Source organism: Amphiprion ocellaris, chromosome 1 (assembly GCF_022539595.1).
Source record: "Amphiprion ocellaris isolate individual 3 ecotype Okinawa chromosome 1, ASM2253959v1, whole genome shotgun sequence".
NCBI lineage: Eukaryota > Metazoa > Chordata > Actinopteri > Pomacentridae > Amphiprion > Amphiprion ocellaris.
Window position 1 is genome coordinate 12,121,692 of NC_072766.1, and position 25,236 is coordinate 12,146,927.

At 43.5% G+C, this 25,236-nt stretch overlaps 1 protein-coding gene across 7 annotated transcripts in view; it reads right to left on the minus strand.

The window, feature by feature from the left end:
- The window catches only part of zfhx3b (zinc finger homeobox 3b), a 289,722-nt gene that overhangs the window by 102,888 nt on the left and 161,598 nt on the right, over positions 1 to 25,236 (minus strand). The window contains exon 1 of one of the 7 annotated variants that reach the window (XM_055011439.1): positions 6,114 to 6,226. The exons of the other annotated variants lie outside the window; for them this stretch is intronic. The gene's annotated coding sequence lies outside the window, so the exon portion shown is untranslated. Of the gene's footprint in view, positions 1 to 6,113; positions 6,227 to 25,236 lie in introns of those variants that run through there. 7 annotated transcript variants of the gene reach the window in all.

A 25,236-nucleotide genomic window follows, 5' to 3' on the forward strand; every position in this document is an offset into this window, starting at 1 on the left:
GGTGATGCGCTTTTTGCAGAAGCATCAGAAATGCTGTTCGGGGTCGTGATGAAAGCTGCTTAATGTTGACAGCATACTTGTTTAATTGATTGGTTAAGAAATGTTTTTTTGTGCAACAACCAGAGGCAGACGGTGTGTGCTGAGGAGCTACAGAGTACAGAGAAGCAGGTATTTAAGGGAACATCTGTTTCTCCTGCCCATCACCATATGATTATAAGTAATAAGCCACAACGCCTGCAGTCGTGTGGGTGCAGCCATGCATTCCCCTCTTACATATGGAAGACCCATAAAAGAACACTACCTATCTCTTGTCTCTTGCTTCTTCCCTTTTAACACCTTAGACACTCACACGGCCAAAGTGACGCTTGTTCTGTTACAAGGTTGCATTTTAAGCTGAATTAATTTGAAGAAAAATGCCAAAAAAGTGTGGACTGGGTATGGAAATAAATTAGTGAAAGTTTGAAGGTGGCCAGTTTTGACTGTTCAGCCACACAAATGTTTTTGCAATGCAAGTAATGCAACAAGCTGGTTTCCTGGACACTGAGCTCAGTTGCGAGGAGATACGTGCTCTAAAGAGAAGTGGCCTTCATATCCTGCTTTAAACAAGACTACAGTATCCACTTCAAACAAACAGTGGCTCATCTCCCCTCCACTCAACAGTCATGCCTCCAATTTACTGGGGTGAAACAAGTGCTAAAGATGGCGATGAAAAATAAATCTACATTGTAAAGTGGGAAGATGTTGTTGCTGTTCATAGTTAGAGCAGCTCAGATGTGATGCATCATACATCGTTAAAAATAAGACTGCCATATTTAAACATTTAAGCATCCTTTTCACACCATGCATCTTTTGATGGAAATCTCGGGAAACTTCCACTGAAGAAATCAACAAATTAAACAAAAGCAATGCATGAAGAAAGAGAGCGAAAGAGGCCAGGAGGTAGAAGAACAGGCATTACAGAGTCAACTGTTTACCCAACTTGTTCAGTGCATGGTTGTATATTTCTGATGAGAAGCTGCAGCTGACAACTAAAAAAGTGTGTATAGCACAGGAAAAACCTCCCTGACAGATACTGTGTCTGTCAGCTAAATGGAAGTAGGAAGTGATGGTAGGGGAAACAGCCTCTACCAGAGTAAAGGCTGTTTCCCTTGTGTTGCCTGTTGTCTCGCCCTGTTTATACAGGGCACAAGGTTAGTCAGCGTGGCATCCAGCCCAGAAACTGCTGCACCATACAAGGCACCATGAAGTTCCACTTGCTATGTAAAGTTCTACATGCAGACAATCAAAACCAGAGAATAGTTTACTTTATATTGTTTGACATTTGTAAGAAATAATAAAAAGCCCTACTTGTTAGCATTGCAATGTTATAATGAAAATGTGCAAAAACCAATCAAGCTCCTTCACCATGAGCACCAGGACCCATTTATCTGAACCATTAGCAGGAGGTGAGGACATCTGATGGAGATATATTGATTTTCCACCATTTTGCTGTAATTTGGTGAAGATTAATTAACATTTTGCTTGCTCTGCCCATCTTGCTGACACTATGAACACGGGCGGGTCAGAGGAAGGTCTAAAGTCAGGACACAATTGGTCCAAAAAAACAAGGTGGCCTCCGCAAGACCCCAGCCTACCCCCAGCCTACCCCCAGCCTCTAAATTACCTACACTGACACCAGGGGGTTAGAGGCATGGGCCCACTTTACCTCTGTACTCAAGCCAGTGGCTGACCAGGTCAAGACCTCCCCATTAGGGAGCAGGTCAAAGCCACATAACTCTTTAGCTAAGGTGAGGGTCACTGCGATGCTCTGTCCGACCAGGGTCAACCAGAGGTCTCTGGCCACTGAGGTTCATGGCAATACAATAAAGTAATCAATCTGGCTGCTGGACCCTGGTCAATAATATACTCCCAGGCTGCACAGGGTCACCACCTGTTCCCTGGCCTCTCCTTGGACTGTCCTGGCCTCCTGAAGTGCCCAGGTCTTGGATTTCACTGTCTTGAAGGGAAACTGGAAATCTATGGAAGAATGTAATCAAAGCCTGAGTCTAATCAGGCATTATGGCATTCAAACCATGACAGATATGTAAAAAAAATATGAATGGACAACCACTGGAAAAGTTGGACTTCAATTACTATAATGTACGATAATATGTTTAACTTTACTCTTAGTTAATATCCATCTGGTAATAAATCAGGGCTTTTTTCGCTGCAGATGACACCTCCTTTTACACTGACAAATATCTAACATTTTCTTTGCAGGTGAGTGGTAACTGCATTGTGTGAAAAAGTTAAAATATCCTTTACCAGAGTACAATCTGAAGAGAAACACAGCTGGGCTGGGAAATACACACCGTGCATTGATATGAGTTGTATTGGAAAAAATCCAGACATGTAAATTTCTATTGTACTTGCATTGTAATGGCAAATACTCCACATACACTGTATAGTGCCCAAGCAGAATGAATTTTTCTTAACACTTCTCATCCTACTTTGATTTCTTTAAACTTTTTGTGACAAACATTGCCAGCACTGTCTTTCCCCTCCCCTTTCTGTTCTTCCCTCTTTGCCCTCTCACGCTCGCCATGAATGGAGACAGACAGCATCCTTGGCGGCTGCCAGGATGAGGCAGCAGTTAATTCTTGGCTGCCCTCCCTCTCTGCTTAAAGGCAGGTATAGAGTTTCCAACAGCTCCAGCTGGCTTGATACAATGGAGATCTCAGTGCAAGGGCAGAGTTCCAAGCAGGTGAACTAACCTCCCCTCCTTTCCCTTACATCCCTTATCAGTCTTCCAAAAGCAGTGCCACTAACACCGCTACACCTCCACCAGAGTTTACCCTATCTTGCTCAAATTCCAGTCGACCCAGCCCTTAAGTCTCACACCATTTCCTGGCTGACAGTGACTGCAGCCTGTCTTGGAGAGAAACATAAAACTACAATGATAAGATCTGAAATAGAATCTAACAAGCTAATGAAACAGTGCAGGCACATAGCTTAAACCACAACTCAAATCTACTGCTCTTAAAATGCAGAAATATAATTTACACCATTCGTGTATTAACACATGCATGTTTTTAACATGAGACAAGACTGGTATTTTGACTCATTTCATCTCTCCATCTCCTTCCTTCCTTCGTTTTCCCCCCTTAGCTCTCGCCTGCCAACAACATGACATGTCATTAGGCAGTATAATCAGCATCCTATTTGCATACATCTGCTTTATTTTATTGATTGCTCTTCATTCGTTAAGATTCAGGGTATATAATTAATGACCACCCCCCTGGTGCCACACCCTGGGGACAGCTAATTCCACTGCATACCAAGGGGATTTCAGTAGAGGGCACAAGTGGGCTTGTCACAACGGGCACTGGGCCAGTATCAGTCCCAGTCCCCTCCCTGCCTCCGGCTGTCCTTGGTCCCAGCCAGCTCCTCTAACAAGGAGAGCCCTTCCTGGGCCGCGTTAACTAAAAGGACAATTATCTTGAGAACAATGATGCTTTTCACAGGGGCTGTGTTGTCATTAATGCAGTAGATCTGGTTACAGCAGCCAGCTTAAGCTAATTAACGAATGCTATCTGTGGACTCTCATTGCTTCTTAATTAAGTAAGATTCATTTCAAAAAGAGGACAAACAGTCACTTTTTTTGGAAGGGGAGTTTACATTTGAATTTTGTTTGCCTCTCCTAATTTGGTGAGTTTCTTTTTTTATGTGACCAAACAACAACCACTTAGCTGCACTGCGCCACCTAAAATTTGCTTCCTAATTATTTAAAACAAGCACTTTCACACCCTCCGTCTGTCATGCAGCCGATCAAACAGAGAAACCTATAATAACTAAACCTGAGTATGAGCAGAATTTGATACATTAAGTCCTTGGAAGCAGCTTTTGATGTTGGCAGGAATGCCATAAGCACAGCTGAAGAACACTAAACCTTGCTTTTCCTGTTTGGCAGTGGTCACAAAACCGTTCATTCTGTGACGCCTCAGTCGCTACAAGCCTTGAGCTTCTCCAGCCACAAACAGGAGCTAGACCCCACTGTCTCACCATACTTCTCCACCATTAAAAACATATTCTGATTAGAAATCGCTGACTGACTGACTGAATGACTGACACACTGAATACTGTGGGAACAGTTGCTTTCCAAAAAGACAGCTGACTCTTTCTTTCCAAGAAGCCTGCTGACCTTTTACACAGGAGAGGGCTGTTAGTCACCAGTCACTCAGCACTAACTGACAACATGGGGAAAACTGAATGAGAGAGATGTGTGTGCGTGTTTGTGTGTGCACACGTGTGGCAGCGAGAAAGAGAGAGAGAGGTAGAGAGAGGTAGAGGGGTCAGACAGTTCTAGCTGTGTAAGATCCTGCTGAATTCTACACATCCCTCACTAAAGACAGACAAACACATGTGCAGATGTTAAGATGACACACAAGCCCATTCAAAGCCATTGCATATCCTTCCAATGACACATATTTACTGATGTCTCCAAGCCAATAGCTCACGGATGACAGGCACATAGTAAACCAATCATATGCAGACTACTATATAAAAACACTGGCTTCTCCAGATATTTATTTTCAGTATCTAAAGGGTGTGTGGTGGTTCAGCAGGAGAAACCGAATGTGTAAACACAGACACACATGAGCGCAGGGATCTGGTTTGGCAACTATATATGTCCTCACTTGCTGGGTATTGTGAAGGAGGTTACAGCTGTTGATTGTGATTAAAATGTAAACAAAGGCAGAGTTCAGAGAAAGGGCGAGTATGTGAGTTTGTGGGCCGATCAACTCCCACAGACTTCCACGCCCTCTGAAAATCTCTTATTCTTCACATATCTCACATGGCTGGGCAACTATAGAAACATACATTTACATACTGTAGAATTAAATCAGCTTCCAGACTTCACTGTGAATTACAAAATTTTAAGTGCAGGAAATGAAAAATAAGCAAATTTTGCAAAAAAATAAAAAATAAAAAATGAGAAGATCCTCTACAAAGCTCTCTGAATCTATCAGACAAAAATGAGGATTTATCTCCTCCACGTTGTGCCCATGTCTGGGGTCCCTGTGACCCCATCGTAAGTGCTCTTCGCATCAACAGCAGCGCTGCTTCTTCCATTTACCCTGCTTTTAGCCTCTCAACATGAAAAATGTACTGTTTTAAGTAATCCTTGTTTGTACTGACCATAATTGATTGGGTAATCCTGGTTTAACATGCACTAAAGCCAGTGCTTAAGAAACTATTAGGAGAGCTAGCAGCTTAAAGAGCCAGGATCTATGTAATGTTGACTGCTAGATCGGAGTTTCTGTGCCTAGAGGTTGTAGGCATTTGATGACCCTTTCTGTGGTGACCCACTTTAAGCCCTGCTTACTGGTCTATTTTCTGTCAACATGTTTCTGTATTTCTCAACCTGGTGGTACGGCAACACATTCATGTGCCAACGCATTGCCAAAGTTTATCCTCTGAACCTCACGAGCAAATCTCTTGGCATTCTTCCATCAACCTGGTGACACAGTTCTTGTGGTGTTTAGGGCAGCTTCACCTAGTGCCACAACCCATCTCCACAGACGCAATGCCAAAAGTCCCTGTCAACTCGACATGACACACGCCACGCCGCACACTCATCACAGTGACAACCCTGTCATAATCAACACAAATCTCTCGGCGTCAGCACTAGGACCAAAGGTATTATGGAGAATGGAAGAGGGAGAGAGGAGAGAGAGAAGGAAAGACAGACACACTAAGTACAGGTCATGATACAATCTCAGTGGCTCTGGGATCAGGCAGCAAGTGTGAATGTGAGTGTGCACACAGGACAGTCAGACAAGGGGAAGGCTAATTCCTGCTCCTCCTTCTGCCCTGGCTGCTGTGGTTTGTACATGACGCATTAGGAGGTGGGGAGGTCTCACACACACACACACACACACACACACATACAGTGGAAAGAAGAGAAGGAGAATAATCCCCACCAAGACCTCTGCCCTAATGGGGCCCACTACTGTAATTATAAGGCACAGATTTCAGATCAGGCACTTAAGTAGCCAGCTAAGAGTGGCCAGAAAACAAAAAGCTCTGTAATTATCGTCTGCCTCCTCTCTCCCCAGTGTAACTTCAGTTACCTGTCATGCTGCTGTTTTGTCAGGAGTTCGTTGTTTCCTGGATTCCCCCTAATCCATGGCTGGAAGCAGCCCTGGCAGTGCGCCTGTCTGTGCAAGATGCACATTTCAGCTCGCGGGGGCGAGTGACGACATGGCACACAAAGATAGCAGAAACCTGAGTCCTCACAGCCCCACAAGCACATGAATGCATTTTTTTTACAAGAGAAGGGAGGAAAAGAAGAAGGGGGAGTGTTCAGTTTGCACTAGACAAAAGATCCATTGTGCAGTGAAACTTTATATACATATTAGAAACTCGAAACCCATAGCCTCTGCAAGCAGGATTCTTGTAACTGTGAACAAGATAACATTACCAACCATTCTTTCCTTCTGTCCACAGAAAAAGAGAAAAGCCTTCAATCCTACTTTTCTGCCAGGATCTTATTCTTCATGATGGATTCCTGTTTTTTTGTAGGGTCATCTAATATCAGCGATAAGAGAGCTGTGGTCTCCAGGCAGTTTTGTGGCCCATTAAGTAACACATTCCCCAGGTGGAGCAGAGCAGGAGGCACAACTTGTCGACAGAGATTTGCACTCAGCATTCTCTTAGCTTGCAGTCACCATCTGCCTAACCTCTCAGGTGTTCCAAAAGGAATGGTATGTCCATTCCTATACTTGCTCATTCACCTGCTTGGGGCTGGAATGCACTGTACGTGTCCTTCCTCTGCTTTCATACAACTACTCAACTGGTTTCCAAGCAAGGGCAACATATATGTTTTAATATCCTCCTATACTTATGAAATTCTGCCCTGTATTACCTGTTCAAAATAACAGTCACAGAGCTTGAACACATTTTTGTTTTCTTAGTCCATTCCTGTTGGACTTTTAAAGCTCCTTGTCTATTGTTTTTAACAGGAAAGCTAAATAACCACATGCACAGTACTAATAAATGAAATCTGAGACATACGCTACATATCAGGAGAGCAAAAGCTATAAGCACGGATGATTCCCTGAGGTAGCTGTCTAAGACCAATTCCGAAATTATTTCCTTTTTTTGAAACAATTTTTTTACATAAAAATGTAACACATTCACACACAAAAAAAGGTTTAAAAAACAAAAGGATTGCTCCAGTTGCTTTCACAGCTTAGCGAGCATCAAGACCTCAAAAAGGTCTGTGTCCACAAACCTGGGAAAAGTTGCCCAACGTGGTGACATCATCAGTGTGAGACATGTAATTAACCTATTGCAGCCATGCAGTCAGGGGGAAGGCCGGACAGTGAGATTCATAATGACACCCTGTGCAACTTGTAATTACTTTTGCACAAAAGGACAAACACAGACACAGTCACATGTATGTACCAAGACTCCACACACCAAAAACTAGGACCTACAAAAAACAATGGCTATAAACACACAAACCAGCATTCAAGAAAAGGTGAGAAGTAACTAATATGCAACATCCATGACATTCGAATGCCATAACAACTAGCTTAAAACATCTAATTTAAACTGGAGGGCAATGAGCGTGGTTGACTGCAGAGGAACATTAGTGTGTAATTAAATCAAGCTCTGAACAGTATTTCGGTGTTTTGAAGTTAGATTTGTGTTTGCTCCAAAAAAGTACGACAAGGTCATTTCATTATTGAATTACAGTTTAAGCAGTGTTTTAAACAAATTATAAGTGGACACAAATTTACTGAACTGTCCTGTGATGTCTGTTTGCTTTTTTATGCTGTTAGTGGCCTCAGTAAGTAGAAGGCTTTGGTAGGCAATACCCTCCATTTAAAACACATTAACAGAGTAAAAGGTTAGCCAGCTCTACAGGGCAACTTGGCACATGAGAAGAAGAAACGGGTAAAAGACAGAGAATCTAACTTTAAAAGTGACTGAGGTTATGTTAGGGAAGGTTACCTTTCCTCTTTAACATGAGACAACAAACATGGGAGCGGGGTGACTAATCCTGATGCTTTCCATTTTAGCTCTGGCTCAGTCTTTCTATTAAATAGAACTTCTGTGAGTGTTTGGATAAAAGACTGCTTCCATTTTTACAAGTTCTATTAATATGAGCTTGAGGTAGATGATTCATTGCGAACCAGACCTGGGTTTTGTCAGCTTAACTTGTTCCATGAATATAGAGGTTAACTTTTTCCACTGATACAGATCTTACTAACAACTCCGACCAGCACACATTTATCTGTTTAAAAACTTTACTGTGCCCTGGTGAACTTTTCTCTTCATTATTTCTTTTGAGATTACTTGTTGCATGCGCCAGGAAAAAAAGAACTATAAAAGCACACTGGTGAATGAAGAACTAACGACTAGTGTACCATTTGGGGCCCTGTGGTTTTGCATGAGGCAAGATTAGGTGATGTCCAGTCAAATGATGCAACTGGTGCCTAATGTGAGGAAGCTTAGGACCCTTTGCTACTGCCCTCCACCAGGGACAGATCATATCAAAGAGTGGGAATCATACAGGTACTGTGGAATCTAAATGAACAGTGTCCCCATGTTATCTCATTCAGTACTGGGCTGGCTGCTTCGGGACTATCTTGGGTGAGCTGAAGTAAATATCAAGCCTGGCTTGGTGCGGTTAGTGTCGACCCTGGGAGCCTTAAGAGTAAAGAGGGCTCTAAGTTAGTTTTAATAGGCACATTATTTCTACCCCTTACACCCGCACAGGCTCCACTCTGAGCCATTGGCTGTTTGAAGTTGGTAACAGCTGTAGTGTTCCAGCCTTTATTTAGAGGTCAGCACACTGACTTCACTTAAAAGGAGAGTGGGACTAAAGGAGAGAGAGAGAAAAGAAAGAAGAGAAGGCAGTGGGAGGAGAAATAAAGAACAGAGAGAGAGTGAGAGGTGAAAGAATGAGTTAAAAAAAGAAAGAGTTACTAGTGTGGCGAGGGATTAGCTGAGGGAGAGGTTAAAAGTTTGTGGAGTTGCATCTGGCCTCCTGCCTGCTCTGTTGTTTATTGCCGCCGGCGTGAAGATCTGGTGCCAACATTAACCGCACCTGAACCACTCTACAGCACACACACACACACACACACACACACACACACACACACACAAAGGACAAAACAGGAAGAAGCATGTGCACAGCCTGCATTTTACTCCAATGCTTTGGCAAGACATTACAGTGTACCAGCCTCTTCTCTTCTCTATACCAAACTGTGCATGCATGTGTTTTGGAGGGTGTGTGTACGTGTGCATGCGTGTGTGAACTACACTTGCAGATGCCAAGTCATGACTTCTCATTTGTTAATCCCCCGTTGCTCCTATTACCCTCGTCTTTCCCTTTCCATCTTTGTGCTCTGTCACTCTGGATGACTGCCTGGCTGCAAAGCCGTAGCCTGCCTCAGCCAAATCTTTCTAACTTAGTCGCCTGAAGCCTGGCTTGACAACAGTTCCAAGTCTGCTCAAACCTCCACAATATGTTCAGTGAACACAAGACAGATGGGAGTTCTCATGCTTGATATAAGAGTCCTATGTGCCATCAGCGAGTAATATAACCCTGACCGGACCAGAGGAATACACAGGGCCACTGTGGGCAGAAATCACACACAAAGAAGAATGCTAGGATGCCACCCACCGCAAACCCATGGGACAGACCCTTCTCTGTTCAACTCCTCTCTTTCACTGGAATTCCCCATAATAATGTGCCAGCTTACACAGTGTAGCACGTGCACACATAAGCATGTACACAGACACATACTGAACCACAGGGACATATGAAGGCCTGGATGCAAGGAGGAGAGTTTGGAAGAAGTTGGACAGTGGGAAGACATTGGGGGTGGAGGGCAGGGTGTTCCTTTTTGCCCCAGGCAGTACAGACAAGCCAGGCAGCCAATTAGTGCAAGAAGCCACCCCTACCACCCCACACCCCTCACCCACCTCCCCTCTGCTGAGCCTTGCCCTGGTCTTCTGAACTTGGTATGGTCAGGGCTGGAATGTTGAAGCAGGTCATGTTCACATACACATCAAAAGCGATTAAGTACAAGCCTCCTGGATTAAGATGAGTCTGTAGACCTTCACATCTTGGGCTAACCTCTTGAAAGCACTTGGCTTTCTCCTGCCATAACAGTATCCAAGTTCATTTTGGCCTGACACAGGCCCCTCCTTTGCTTGTGGAAGTAATACCAGATTACAGAGCAACTGTTGTTAAATGTTGATATAATGTGTTTTTCTTGTTCTTTTTTCTCCTCTCTTTGTTTGTACAGCTGTTCTTTAACAGCGGGTCATCTCACTGCGCTGCTCTTGTACGGCTTACTTAGTGCAAAACTGACATCTCATTTCAGTTTAATATATAAATCAAGTGCATTTACAGGTTGGCTGTGAGAGGAAACATCTTTGAAAAAGACTGCGGAATTGAGTAAGTTTGTATATGCGGCACAATCTGACCTGTAAAGGCTCACTTCTTTGCTTTTTTTCCCCCCTTCTACTCCATGTCTATGCTCATCCCAGCTGTGCATGGTTTGGAAGACTCTTCCTGAACAGTACTGTAAGGGTTAACTTATCCCTCTGTGACTCAGTTATATGGGACATGTCCTGACAGGCGACCCACAACTCAAACACACAGCACAAGGATCTGCACAGCCCACAAAAAGGGTGATTTTCACCAGAGCAAGAAGGTCTAAGAAAACAAAATGAGAAGAGGAAAGATGAACACCTCCTTGACAACATTCTTTTCTTTGTTAAATCAAAGCAGGCGAGGATAAAAGAAACACCCATCAAAACACCCATTCATAAACATACCACCTTTAGGTGCTTGTGGTGACGGAGAGGAGGGGCGGAGTCTGAAGAGACGGGTCCACGGGCAGGTCAACGTGCACAGCAAAGTTAGAATATGCAGATATGTACACAGTGAATTAATTGAGACCTGCGCTCTACCTCTCTTTCTCCCCCTTCATCCCTCCCTCGGTGTGTGTTTGTGTGTGTGTGTGTGTGTGTGTGTGTGTGTGTGTGTGTGTGTGTGTGTGTGTGTGTGTGTGTGTGTGTGTGTGTGTACATGTGAGGACCCAGCAGGCTGGAAGCTCTCCCAGGGCCCAGATGCTCTCTGTCAACACCAAGATTCCAGAGAGGAAACAGGGCTTTACAGCAGCAAGCTGTACACACAGCCAGGACCTGCAAAGACCAGGAGCCAGGAGAGGACAACCTGCTCCGTATAAACAGAGACCTCCCTGTCTCCCGTCTGAGCCACTGGTTCTGCTCTCTTGCTCAGGACGGGCACGGTTCAGAGCAAGCTAGTAGCAGTGAAGGCCTGGGAGTGGGGAATGAGCCACAGAGTTGCTCTTGCCGGGCTGGGCCCCCTCGCTGCCTGCCACCATCAAGAGGTAAATAGCTATTGGCTGCTCAATAAGTGGCTTCAGTGCGTTGGAGTGAGGGGCCTTTTTTCCTCCACACTCTCCCAGCCTTGACAAGCATGTATTGACAGAGCAGTTACACACTAACCCATTGGGGGAAATCCTCCACATTGTGCCCCAGGCAGCTGATAAATGGAACTCATACAGTACCTGTAAGCATGAACTCCAACGTATGGACACGCAAAGGTGCATTTGCACATACACACAACTCAATACTACCATAGTAACTCAGGCACAAGCGAGGAGAATAGGGACTTTATGATACACAATGTGATATACCAATAAAAGTGTGGAAAGACAGAGAAAAAAAAGGAGGTCACAAATCAGTATACAGCAGTTTAAGCCACACTCAGTCCCGACATTGTGTCCTTTTAGCAATAACACAAAAGCTAAAAAACCATGACACTGTGGAGCCTCAGGTGGCTGCAGATTGCAAGATAAAAACTTGAATTAGAAGCAAGGTCCAATATCTACAGTGTTCCCATTCTCAAATAAAAATTAATAAAACTGATCATCAAGGACCTCGGAAGTGCTTTATACACCCATATATAGAAATAGAGAGGAAGAAAGGGAAAGACATACACAAGACAGAGCGGTTTCTCATATTTCAGTGGGGACAACAGCCAAAAGTTGTCTGCGCTGAAATATCAGAAAAAGTCATTCCAGACTGTCATCCTCATTCAGCCTTAGCAGTCCACTACCTCTACAGATCGTCCTCGCCATGTGGGCCATATGCCATATGCGAGTCACCACCGTCCAGGAGAGGAGTCAGTGATAGGGCAGGAAAGGAAGAGTCAGCGCTTCAGCCCCCAACATTGGGGAAGAGCTGCCTCATCTTGTCCTCTCTCCCCTCCACCCCTTTCATGTCCGATCCACTGCTGATAAATAGCTTGGGGTGCAGCACTTGCTTTCACTTTGTGATATGATGTCAGTAACCTTCATTGATCTGCGGACGAGCAGGCAGGCCTTATCGCTGCCTCTCCCTTGTGATATACTGTGATCCAGGGCCCTGACTGCTTTTTAATACACTGCACTTTAGGTAACGGTGTCGCAGGCTAACCACCCTAGCTACTAACACCTGAGGCCGTATTTTACAGCTGTGCTGTGATGGCCAGAGAGATTACAGAGAAACTAACTCTGGGAGAGCCTGCCAGCAAAATGATAACACTGGCTAAAGTGGGACAGTGGAGTTGTGATGCGTGAGGAATTCTGTATTCTGATCAGGCATTCTGGCACAACTTCACTTCCCAGCAAGGAGAAGCGAGGCAATTTTGGAGATGAAAATTCCTGAGGGCTATGCAATGTAAAAACTTGTAAAACCCCCATCAGGGTCATCAACCCCTTGCAGTTCACATCCTAAATCTATGACAGACCCCTCTCGCCTCTTGTCGGAACCTTTCAATCTCGTGGCTTTGTCAGAGGCGCTACCTCTGCTGTATTTTTAAGTCTAATCAAGCACCTGTGCCAGAACATAGAGCCTGTGTTGACAGAGCACAAGGCTCTTTACAGAGCTGAATTAGTGCTGACAGCCACTTCCTCCCACCAGATTTATACATGCACTTACTCTGAGACAACACCTGAGCTGATTGCTGGGAGCTGAACCCACATTATGAGAACCTTTACACCAACAGAATTACCAAAGGTGCCAGGTATGTCATAATGGCACACTGGGTAGTGAACATCTAAAATATATCAAAATTTTAAGGTGAGAATTATGCAGCAGTAGCTTGATCCTATGGGCCACAGATGGCACACGGTGACACTGAATATGCAAGCAGCGTTTAAGATGAATGCAGACAACATTCACACAAAAAAGGCAAAGTTATATGTAAGTGTAACTATATAACCTATTATATACACAGACGCATACTCCAGCTAACCACCACCCCCATGTGCATGGGTTGAGGAAGGCTGCAGATAAAGGAGACTGGACGACTAGCAGGAGAATTATCCCAACTATTGATTTTAGCTGTTGGGTATTACAGAAGGAAACAGCGGGTTTATCAGGCCAGGATCCCTCTGCACTTTCACTAACTAAACGAGTATTTTTCGGGCTTATCAGGCAAAAAGCCTATTACTGATGGTTTCAGCCTCCCCCACAACTAGACAACGAGAAAGGTGGCCACCATTATGTAGCCACTGGATGGGTTAGGTTGTATTGCTCTTTTGGGGACCTCTAACACTTACCCGGCACTTCACAAATCCAAAATGATGTCCATATATTCACCACCAATATAATACTCCTCAGGGGTATTGCACATTTTATTATATTTATGTATATTTACAGTTATCTGCTAATGGACTTGTGACCTCCTCAACTATCTGCTCTCCATCTCATCCTCTCACTGTCTGTCTCTTTCTCTCTGGGTCAATGTCATTTCTATGGCTTCACTATATGAGGACTATAACCAGAGATAATGGGAAGTGCTATAATCCCTGAGAGGAGCCTAATACAAGCCTTAATTACAGGGAAAAAATGATATGTTTTAATTACAGACTCAAAGATCCACACAGATACCTGTGAGGTAGCTCTCCCAGCGTCCTTAGTGAACAGGTCTTTCTTATCTGTGAAACCTGAGGAAAGCCTCAGTATGCATGCTGCTCTGTATTAGCTGGCATGAATTAAAAGTGCTCTCGTTATTTTAAGATGAAATTATACTCAGAGACATTTTGAATGTATACCCATTTCCAAATATTAATAATGAACAAGAGTAGAGACAGAGAAAATTTCCCTCAGCAATTACTGTGGAAATCCATATACTGATCAATGTGCAATCCCAAGGATTGTCTTAATACATATAAAATATAGACAACACCACATGTGCATATGAATGTGCATGAATTTATTGTGGCGTAAAATGACCTCAACAAGATGAGAATATTATTGAAGAAATAAAAGCTGGGTGTAATGATTTACATATTTCATCACAGACAGCAATGAAAGTAAGTGATTAAACACACAGCGAGAAAGAGAGAGCGAGAGAGAGAAGGAGGAGGAAGGGGGAGCGAGAGAATATTGACAAGACTGAACAAGACAAACTGCTAAACAGAACAAAATGATAAAGAAATAAAACTACTTCCCACTTGGGTCAGCCATACTAAAAGTGCATCATGGAATAATAAGACATATTGGATAAATATGTCCAGCAGATGCTTTAAACTGTGTTTGTCTAAGCCAGTCTTCCTCGAACTAAAGGCTACAAGAAAAGCCTTTATCCGCTGTGCCAACACTAAAAGTCTACATGGCCTATTCTATAAGGCAGAAGTGAGCCGAGAAGTGGTGGAAAGTGGCACTAGCAAAGGGAAGAGGACACACAAGCGTGACCACACTTGGCACCCACGAAGGGTCAGTGCTCATCTGCCCACCGGCCTGCCTTTATGTCTCCAAGTCAGCCCTGTAATTTGCTTGGAGCGGAGATAAATCTTATCTCAGAGACCTGATTAAGTTTTTAATTTACACTCCAATCAATAGCCCAGGTCTATTGGCAATGTGTCTAAAACTCTATTTACCAAAGGATTCCCTGCTATCAATTGATCAAGGACCCGGCAGCCATAAATTATGAGAACATGTGTGAGAGAGAGAGAGGGAGACAGAGGGAATGGGTGAGAAGCTACTGCCAGAATGTGAAATTGAAAGAGTCAGGTCATATTTGACTGATTTTAAGATGGAACTGAGATATGACCTGTAGCCTACTTACTGAGACTCACTTGAAACGGACACACACGACCTGAGAGCTGCACAAACACACTTGAAACTCTGCTTAGTATGTCTCAACAAGACTGGGCTCAACGTTCCGGCTACCTAAACTCAAGCCAGGAGCAGGGAGAAGAGGAATGCAAATGAGCAGTAATATGGATGCAAAATACCCTGCTTCCCTTCACTCCCACATGACTGTCCCAGGATTCACACCCACAGCGACCATGCTAAATGTCTGGACGAGTGAGACCTCCCACTTCCGGCCCTTTCTGCATGAGTGCCTTTATCTGTTTACAGTGCCTACTTTCCCAACGGAACTGTTAAAGAGGAATCTGCTGGGGTCTGGGTTCCCCACACAGAATTCCTACATGCAGTTCCTACGACATGCTCCATAGCATCCTGCATGGGAAACTGAAGGAAGGATTTTTCAGCCGCACGTTTACACTGCTGTGACATCCAGGAAACAACTATTTTCACTTGGCTATTTTCAGTAGTTCGCATGTTTGTTTAGGATTGAAAAACGAGGGAAGGATTAGCCAAGCAGCTCTGAATAATCACTACTGGAAAACTCGGATTTTTTTTTTGTTTTTTCAGAATGCAAAGGTAGTCCCATTCTGGTCTAGAGATGAAGGGAACTGATACAGTTCAGACTCCTCTCTGCCGTTCCCATGCAGAGGAAGTGAAGGGGAGGGAAAGGAGGGCAGCGTTATCACTGTGGAGAAAGTGTCGTCATGGCGGTTCTGCTCTGACCCTGCTGACTCGCCGATTCCTTAACATGAGATCATTTTGGACAGCTGACCTCAATATCACTGTGCTCTGAGGATGAAACAGATCCAGTGGAGCTTCTTATTCCCCCACACCCTGCCTACAAAAAAATAAGCGGGACACACATTTAACGCCCATACACAAAAGTCTCACTTGTGCTCCTGCACTGCCATTAACAGGAATGAAAGAAATTAACAGAAATTAAGTTAACAAGTCAATTTCCTTCCTCCTCACCATTCCCAGTGAGACATAAATAAACAAGAGAATAGGCTAACTGGGCTTCCCAGCACTAGGACAACCTTGAAAACATTTACATTTCTTTTCCTATTTGGCTCTAGTTTTGCTCTGGTGCACTCCTGATATTTGACAAAGCAGATATTACAGCATGTACTGTAAAAAGTAGGAAACTATTTTCCCACTTTGTCAACAGGTCAGCCAAACTCGCACAGCGTGTTTTCGAGCTAGCACTTAAAATTACAACATACAATAATAAGGTGGAAAAATATTGTTGTAACAAATGTTTGGGTGGATGTTATGTACTACTTTGTCATTAGCAGAGAAGCTGTCTGGTAAAATCAGGCATAAACACGTGTCAGAATTACATGTAATTATAGCTGAAAAACTTCCGTGTGGGACTATGAATCACCTCTGCAGCTGGCTGGCGTGGCAGGAGAGAATACAGTACCCTGCTATCCTCACCTTCATAACTGCAGAGGGGGAGGGGAGCAGAAGACAGGAGACATGCCGACTAAAGAAGACAGACAGGCTCATACCAAGCCAGAGAGCCCGACTTGCTGGTCCTCTGCTGGATTATCTAAAGAGCCACCGACGGATATGTGTAATCAGCCCCATCCCCATGTTTCTCTCTCACTCTCTGCCTCTCTGCCTAATGTCTCCGCCTGATTCGATTGAGGCAATTAGGCAGTAATCTATAGAGCTAGGGAGTGATGGAAACATTTCCCACTGTCCTCCTCATGTTTCTCAGAGCTGCTATAATTAGCTAACTTTGTTTCTCATTAAACATCAGAGCAGTATTTACATACCCAGATCCAATTTGGCTCTGTAGAGCCCATTCCTTTTAAACCATCTTGAAACCCTGAAACATGTTCGTAAACAAAGGAATGAGGGAGCTGTAATCTGTAATTATTTCAATCAAACATTTATATACTATATTGGTAAGACACAATGTATCTAGACTGTAAAGGTTACAAAAACTATCAGAGTGCATGAAAAAATACACACGGGATGATGAATCTAGAGCAGTGTGTTGCTGTAGGAGTAAGAAGTCTTGAATTGTTCAGTTTGATGTAAAGTTTGATCGTACATATGGAGGGTATTCTTCAATCTTTCGTTTCAATGAGCCATCATGGGAACTGGAATCGTAAGCAAACTTATATTCCCATATGGCTCATATTCAGTCTAAATTATTTTTGCAGGGACCAAAACAGTGAAGCAATGTTAAACTAAAATGCACATGCGCTGATCTTGACTGTCTCAGTATAACGAAAGTTTAACATTCTGTTGCTTTGGCATGACCATCCTAAATATGTCTGACATTTGAACACACTTCTTGATAATAAGCTCTTTTAGATAAGCAATGTTTTGCATAGCAAGACAGACCCTATAGCAAATGAGATTAAAGTGAGCATAAACACTGATTTACACAGTTATGGTTTAACTCAGAGTGAGTTACACTGTTGGGAAAGTAGCAGCTTCACTTTATTTTATAAAAACTGTGGGGAGAAAATGAACAAACGCCAAGGAAATGCAGGAAATTATCAAAACCTTCACTAACACTAATCTGTTTCATTGCACTACAGAGTTACACTTCAAAAATGTGAGAAAGAGACAGAGGATCCCAAAAGAGCGGATCCCTCTTTAAAAGCTACTCGGGCCTTTTGCAGACACCACCCAGAGTTGTACAGCAATTGTAAACTTTTCAGTTGATATGCAAAGCAGCATGGATCATTTCATGTCCCCATGGTAACACCGTTGCTGCTTTGCAAAAATGTAATGATTAATCATGGTTTTGATAACAATGGACAAAATCATTGCTTCAACATTATTGGAATGTGTGTGTGTTTTCCAGGATCCAGGGCATGTTACTGAATGCACATCCCTAGTGGTTACTACAGACACTGCAGTGGATACAGAGCTGACTCGCTCTTTGTGTAGCTATATTTCTTTTACTTGTTATGTTCAATTTCTGTAATGCCTTGGAAGCAGCTTGTAACTGCACATCTACCTTTGAGGTAGCAAACAAACTTAATTAGCCGACACTTAGACAATTAGAACCTCTTATTTGGTGTGGACTAGTGAAAATACAACATTCATTTACTGCTACTGTGGGCTTTATTTTTTACTTAAAATAGGGAGAACATTGCTATCACAAAAAAAAGCAGAAACTGCCTACTGCTGAAGGTTAGTTCGCTCTGTCATCAACAAATTAATACTGAGACACTTGAACAGGGACACCATCAGTGAATGTGTGCTAAAACTGACAAGTAATGACTTGATGTACCTTGTACAGTGCAACTATAAAATATTCATCTTGCCTGGACTTTCTTCTCATCTAAGAGCATCTTAAGATGACCTGAAACTACACTGTGTGGGGGGACACACTTTTTAACTGGAACCCAGCACAAACAATCCCAAAGCTTTAATAGCTTAATGTTTGGATGTGAATGAATCACACAGAAATCCAATCTACTCTGTTGCTTGTCTATAGCATGGTGTAGCTTGAATACATATGCAGGAGTACAGCTAGGACTGAAGAGAAGGGTAATTCAATCAGCAGCATTCCAGCATGACACAGATTCACTTTGTCAGTTGTGCTTTACCAGTCATTCATCTTTCTGAAAACAGACACTATCGCAACAATAATTTCTTTCAACTCTGATACCTAGCAAAGAGATGCGTGAAAATTTAATAACAGGTTTTTATTGGGTAACACCACAATCCTTTCAGATCTCGCCCTATCAAGAGTAAGTATCCTTTTCCTGATGACCCTGAGTAAGCAAGAGCTGCTCATGTAAAATGTCTAGTGAGACACAAATGGTAATTCCCACAATTATGGTTTAACTCACAAGTGGCCACGCTTTTAAACAGACTATACAAATGCACAAATGTGCATTGACTAGTAGTGGAATGCATAAGTAAACAGTGTGCGGGGTAGGGCTGTATGTAAAGGTCCAGATGGGCTGGCAGGGAGGCTTGTCCTGGGAAAGGGCTGTCCCAAACCCATACAACCCTCCTCAGCTCCCCTCTGGCCCTGTGTGCAGGTCTGCAGCTCGCCTGGCCTGAGCAGCAGAGGGTTAACTGCACTGCCCAGTCACAGGCGTGAAGTGAAACAATGAAATAATGGCAGTGAGTGAACGCTCAAAGGCAGGGGGCACGGTGGGTGTGGGAGGGTGGGGGCTCGCCATAGGCTCCTGCAGATGTTGCCGGGCTTCGGCGGGTCACACAATCACACGTATTAGCATTCCTGATAGAGGGAGCCCGGATTAGGCAGCTGAATGCCTTTCTCAACTCTGTCAGAGTTTGAACACGCCAGAGAAGCTGAGCACAGGGAGAGAAATCCCAGAAATGTGGTGAGGAAAGGTGGAGACAAGAGTATAGGAGAAGAAAGGCACCCACAGACAGTGTTGAGGAAGGCCCAGCTCATAGAAAGAGCCGGCACAATGTTGAGGGCAGGAGAGAAGTGGAGAGAAAGGCAAATGCAGAGTAAGATTGACAGATAAATTGCACCAAATTGACAAAAAAACAGCTAATGAAACAGTTTAACAAACAGACAATAAAGAGAAATCAAGCATGTGATAATTTAATGGTTTTGTGAGGGTGGCAGGAGTGTATATATGAAACGAAGATTTCTATTTGTGGCTGAATGAGTGAATGAGCATAGACAAACGGCTTTCTTTCTTCTTTGTATATCCGAGTGAGGGAGGGAGAGTGAGAGAGAGAGAGCAGAGACAAAAGCTTTTCAGAGTGTATGTGTGCTGTCCTGTCCCTTTTTCCCAGGACAGAGGTCTGGAGAGGCCTCATATTTCTGGCTGCTGTCAGGCCGGGGTGAGAGGCAGAGACAGCAAGGGGCAGCTGCTTTCTATGAGGTAGCCTGGCTCCCTCACACATGGTCTTTGATCCAGTTTGGCTTCCTTGGCCAAGCAAGCTGCCACCCCCCCACCCCCACCGCCCTGCGTACGTATCTACGAGTATGAGTTAGGGTGCCAGAGGGAGAGCACATGAAAGTGGGGGTGTAATCAGCGTAGTAGGGGGCACAAGTGGTGGCAAACCATGAGGAACAAATGGTGAAACCTAAGTGCAAAAATTGACGTGAGAGGCAAAACTAAACCAGGGCTTTTGCTCTATTGCTCTCTCTTTGTTTTAGCACAAGGCAAAAAATTTCACAGGAATGCAGCAGGGCCAGTTTGCTATGGTTGTGTATTCGGCAGCGATTTTACAATATAGTGGAGACAAGTGAATAAAAACACATTGTGGCGCACACACATTTTGAGAAACGCCAGCACACACTTCTACAAAGGGACTTTTCCTGTTTAATAAAGCGGCCAGTTGCTTTTGAATGGATGAGGTATGAAAGCAGAATTAGATCAAATTATATGCAGAGACACATAACAGTGTCAGAACTGCAAGTAATCCAGGTGACTGGACCAATAACACAGGAGGAGCCTGGCCTGTCTCGTCCAAGCCACTGATGACAAAACCAGATGATCCTATGAAGAAAAGCATCCAATTCTACACACACACACAAGATTTTTACAAATTTATGAATTTTCTCACTTGTATTATAATATTTACAATATTCTCCTTGAATTATAAAACACTGCGCACATACCTTTAAACTCAAGGACTCATTTTGAAGTCATTATTACAAATAACAACAGCGTATTTTAGATGGAACAGCAATAGAAAAGGAAGCTGTTCTACTCAGATTTTAGAGCCTAGATCTATAGAGTCATAAAAACAGGGCTACCCTTGCATGTGGGCTTTACTGCACTATGATTTTGTCAGCAGGCATAACTTCACATAGGTTTCTAATATTAGACTATACATTAGGAAATTTTTCACTGCATCCTGCTGCCATTGTCAGTAGATCCCTTACAACAAAGAGAAAAAAAGAAGCAGCAACACTAACAGCACACAACACCTTTCATTTTTGACAGTTTAGAGAGGTGTACCTTTGTCCCCAACCAACGACTATCAGTGACTCTACAAGTTAATATTTGCTTCTGCCTGCTCATAAATTTGCATTGCATTAGAACCTGACCTAAATGCATTTTTATCACCCAAAGTAATTAGCGGCGCATTAGTTGTAGGAGAGAGAGAGAGAGAGTGGGAGAGAGAACTACGAGGCTGAATCCTTCCTGAATGGGTGGTGGCTAGACGAAAGCTACAGGAGGGATGGCTACAGAGTAAAGCAGAGCTGGGCCACCAGATGAAAGAGGAAGTAAACAGGGCCAGAGTGCTGCCTCTTTAATCTGCTACATTAACTCCAGCACCACAAGGGGAGGAGCCAGCAAGCAGGCAAACGGCACAGCCACACAAAAGGGGAGTGTCAATGAGGGGGTAATAAGGAAAGACAATGAGTAAACAAGCAGGGGAAGTCCAGGCCTGGCGTGCTAGAAACTCCCTGCTTCTCATTGCCTGGCACCACACAAAGGCCCTGCTGTAATTAGCCACCCCAATAGGTTGTTTAGCATTTGCATATAAATGCCCTCACAGGCAAACGCTAAACACGCTGACACAAGCCATGCCCAAAACAGACGTTCGCCACACCTCTACCCCTCCAGGAGGTCTCAGGGGTCCACTTATGTCGGGGTACCCCCTCCCTCCGCCTTGTGCTTGTACCCACTACAGGCAAGCTGGCATCCATTACACGAAATGCGGACGGCACAACATAGTACTCAGTTCTTGTTTCTAGAGAGATTGTGAAACACCGTAGCCAGGCTTCCGGTTAAAGGCCCACATACCCATCTGTCATGTGAAAGTGCATTTTGCCCTGACCACAGGACTCAACGAGACACAGAGCGCAGGTGTCACTGTGCTGTATTGTTAGAGAAAAATTCTGTGGAAGACAGGAAAAGAGCAGATACAGATATATCCATCATATACATGCATATCTGCACATGTGCATGAAAATGTGTGGGGCAACGGGTTTCTACACTGTGAGAAACGAGTGTTCCGTCTTGATCAGGGTCAAAACATACAGGCTTGTTTAATGTATCCTGTCTGGCAGAAAAAAGGAGAAGTGTAGCTGCAGCAGGGCAGACTACACTGGTAGATAACAGACAGAGCTACATTTACTAGGGGTTTCACAATCTTTTTAGATTGTCCACAGTTTTGAGTTTTCGTGCATTTTTTTATTTTTTTTAAACAATATTTTTTAAAAAGTACCAGTGCTGCAGTTTTACACTTCCTTCTCTGTCTGCTGTTGTTTTGACAATGGCAATTCATGAAAAAAAAGAAAAAACTATAGAAAGGAAGGAAGTGATGAGGCTGGTGTCTGCTCTCCCCCTGCCCTGTCCACCGTCTTTCTTTTTTCTCCTTCCTCCAAACCCATATTCTCTCCAGTGTAAACAAAGGCTGTGTCATCTACACACTTGTCCTGCTCCTGGTGCTAGGAGGGAAAGAGTTCATCCACAGAGCTCCTGCACCATACAAGGGCTACTTCCTGTGTTGATCCTCAGCACAGAGTGCAGTTTCACCGGTCTGCTCTGCATGCTTGCAAGAGTTTTCTGAGCTCTGCTTGTGGCACAGGAAAACAAAAAAAAAAAAAAAAAGAAGAAAAAAAGAAAAACTATCCACTAGCATTAAACACTTGGTTCTCACCTGCCATGTGGCCTGTTGTTCCCCATCAGGGCATGATCTGACATGAGGAAACACCTGGCTGTAACAAAAAGCAGGCAGCAGAGGAGCCTATTTTATAGCCTTCATCCTCCTGATACCGATACTTTGTCTGAGCAGCAGGGACGGCACTGGATGCAGAGAGGAGATGCTGTCCAAATTACACTAAATTTTATAAATCTCTATCGAATGTGCATGATGTAAAGTAAGTCTGAAAAAAATGTGCTTCAATGCTACTCTGAGGAAGAGTAAAATAGTGGCAATAGCAGGGAAAAGCAGAATATTTCTTGTCAGAGAATTGGCACCAAAAGAGGAGAATAACTGTTGTAACAGTCAGTATCCGTTTTGAGCCTAGCTCTTACCTCAGGCTGACTTCCTATATGTGGTCAGGGTGTGTTTTTGTCTACTGCTTTCACACAACAATGCTTGGTATTTGGTACCACCTGAGTAAAGCAGAGAAGCCAAACACTCAAGAGAGGAAAAATGTCACCTTTAATTAAACTTAGACTGGAACAGCAGAAGATGAGGCGGTACAAAGGATCTTTTTAACTCAAGCCATTATTATGTGTTGGATTAATGTTTTCTGATGCTTGTATTAGCCTCCCACATTCAGCACAACAATTAATAGGTGCATATACTAGCCAGGGCCCCTATCTTCATTCATTAAACAGTAGGGAAAATGAATGCCATGGTGACCAGACGAGGTGAATGACGTCACAAAGCCGAGGTCACCAGTCTGTTACGACCGTCTAGCCCTGTGTCAGCCCCATGGGATCTGCCCCACCCCCTCCAGCCTAGGCCAAATCTCAGCTCTGTGGTGCTGAACATCAGAATGTAAATCATATAGTCAAGGAGAGTTCTGTATCAGATACGCAAACACCATGGTGCTGCTGCAGACTTCAACTATTGGGTGCAAAGCAGCGGCTGAAGCAGAGCCTGCCAGTGAGGTGGCAGCATAAGGACCTGCAGACAAGAACTGCCATTAAGCTGGATAAATATACATTTTTAGTTGCTGTGTTGGTGTATTTATGTTGGGGAGAATACAAGAGTATGTTTCCTCCTCCTCTTCCTCCTCAGGCTAGCACGCTCACGCACACACACACACACACACACACACACACACACACACACACACACACACACACACACACACACACACACACACACACACACACACACGCACACTGTACATCTCTAGTTTTCGGTGTAGCTGAGTGGGAGTCTGTTCTCTCTAATCAATTTATTATGAGGCACTGAAGTCCTTATGTTTGTTCATTTAACACAGGGAAAATGAGAAACAGCATTTGTTTTTGGTACCGTGAGACCCCGAGTGAAAACCACATGTGTTTCAGCAGGACAAACGCAAGAGCGGAAAAGGGTGAGGTGCAGACGCAAGAGACAGAGACACCCTTCAGAATGATGTCGAAGTGTGATATTGCAGCTTTGAGGAAATGTTGCTTTAATTGCAGTTTGGTATAACATTTAATGCGGTCTGTATGACACCTGGCAAAAATGGTTTACGCTCAGGACAGTGCCAATTATAATTCAGCCAATCAGAAATCTTTCATAAATCCACTGACATGCTCACTGCAACCGCTAGATGCTTATTTGACGAGATGAGATGGGATGGCGACAGACGCACATGTAGTATATCTTCTTTTTAATTACAATGTCTGCAGAGGTGGGACTCTGCTATAAACAATCATCTGTGCAATCAAACACAATAACACCAACACTATGCATTATAATAATACATTCTCACTTTATTATATGCAGTATTTGTATCATTTTCTCACAACACGGCTGGAAAATGTAAAATAAGAGAACAGCGTGCGGCGAAAGAACAGAGGTACCTATCTGTATCATTCATTCAGCAGCTAGAACAGCAGGACTTCTTCGTTCAATTTGATAACGACTATCAGGTGGTGGTGGTCAGATCAGTGGCGATATTTACTGGTATTCTCAGAGCCAGATACACATCACAAGAGAATATAAGAAGAATTCCATTATCATTCCTCTGAATGTAATGCTACTACACTTAAACAAATTTTCACAGATCATAAAAAATAAAATGTGTGCATATTTTTTCAAGAGGCTAGCTCTTTCTCAGCCACATCTTACACTGCAGGTGTTATTAGGACCTTTAAATCTATTGTCTATTATTTTTTGATGGTGTGTAATTTGTGTTTGCATACAAAGCATCAACACATGCAAAAAAAAAATATCCTCCAGGAATTTAGTGTATGATTTACATGCACTTTTCAACAAAACAAAGAAAAGGTATGTGAAGGTATTCTCACATAAGCTAAAAAAAATAAACAAAAAAAGCTAGCAATGCATGAGTAATGAAAATGCATTCCTCTAAGAATATAACAATGACCGGTCTATGTGTGCACACGCTGTACATTGCACAGAGAGACAGAGAGAAAAAAGGAAAATCTAGCGGCAGAAGCTGAAAGAGAGCTG